Source organism: Salvia miltiorrhiza, chromosome 4, assembly GCF_028751815.1.
Source record: "Salvia miltiorrhiza cultivar Shanhuang (shh) chromosome 4, IMPLAD_Smil_shh, whole genome shotgun sequence".
In the NCBI taxonomy this organism is placed as follows: Eukaryota; Viridiplantae; Streptophyta; class Magnoliopsida; order Lamiales; family Lamiaceae; genus Salvia; species Salvia miltiorrhiza.
Window position 1 is genome coordinate 51,626,104 of NC_080390.1, and position 1,540 is coordinate 51,627,643.

Genomic DNA, 1,540 nt, shown 5'->3' on the forward strand with positions numbered 1-1,540 from the left:
CATTGATCGCAGATTTTCTCGATCCACTGGCCCGAATGAGCCATGTTGCAGAATTTGCGACGAGTCTCTTTGCTCCCCGCCATCTTGTTGTCCCATATCGTTTGCCTCTTTTTCTCAAAAGATTTTTCGGCAAACTCGGTTGTTGTTCCTGTCATTGTGTTGACCAGGAACGTTCCCAGATCTGAACTCTGAAAGAATTTAAACCTGGACTTCATTTTGTCCATCTCTGTGAGACAGACCCAAAGACCCCATGCTCGTCTCGTGGAGATTTGATCCTCCGTAAATGTTGAGGCGATTGGGACTTGAAAATCAGGAACTTTGATCCGGTTCAAGGCTCCTGTATCTGGTCTCCGAAGCTTGATGAAATGGAAAGCTTCATAGACTCCTTTTCCAACAGGTTCTGGTGCTGCGCTGAAGAAGTACAGTTCCAGAACGTCTCCCCGTTTAAGGGACTCGTTGTTCTCCCAGGCTTCAAACACCGTTTTCTGGATCCACTTAGGTAGACCCTTGATTTCGTTGAAGGCTGGAGCAGTGGTATAAACTGAGGCCAAAGCCCCAAACTCATACCATTCCTTGATGTGATTTGGATTGGCTCCCGGAGTTGTCCAAATCCTAGGGTATCTCCCTGCAACATCAACCCGGCAATTTCCCGGATTAATGCCCTTTCTTGTGATGAGGTTTTCCCATCTGTCTTGATAAATCTGCCAAGAAGGAGAAATATCAACAAAATTAGTATCAACCTTAAGTTGGCCAGTCATCGGCCTAAGATTGATCTCTCCCTCTTTTACCCCAGAGGTGGTGGGTTGACATGTTGATTCAGGGAGTGACCCCTTAACAACATTTTTTCCTCGAGCGTCCGGCTGTAAAGCCATTCTCTCAGGACTTGTGCTAGGGGTACTTGAATCCCCTGCTACAGGTAATCCGCCCTGTACGGAAAGCATTGCTTTAGCCCGGTTTTCACGGACAACGCGCAAAAGCGGCTTGTTGAGTACTTCCTGAAGATTGAACATCTTCATGAAGCAATCATCGATTTGGTTGGATACTTGGGCTTCGTCAGCCGCCTGTATCTTTCCAGCTTGTTTAGTGTGTAGTACACACTTTTGCCATTCTTGTTGTAGCAGCTCTAGACTTGCAAAGAGCTGCCCCTGTATTGTCTCGATGGCCTCCACTTCAGGGAGCTCCATCCCTTGTAAGGAAATCTGCAAGAACATTCTGATCAGATTTCAAAACGACAATATCGTAATCATAATATTGACATTCGGCTTGCCATCTAAGCAATCTAGATTTTTCAGGCTTAGATTCAATCTTTTTTGTTAAGAAAGCTTTAACGTTAGTGTTATCTACTTTCAAAACAAATTTCTTAGCAAGTAGGAAAAGCGGCCATTTTTTAAACGCCTTTCGCACTGCAAAGAATTCCTTTTCGTTGATGTGCCATCGCACAGCTTCGTCATCGGAAAAGAGACCGCTACAGTATCTACAAGGTTCTTCTCCATAGGGGGTGATCTTTGTAAGCACTGCTGCCCACCAGAAATCACTCGCG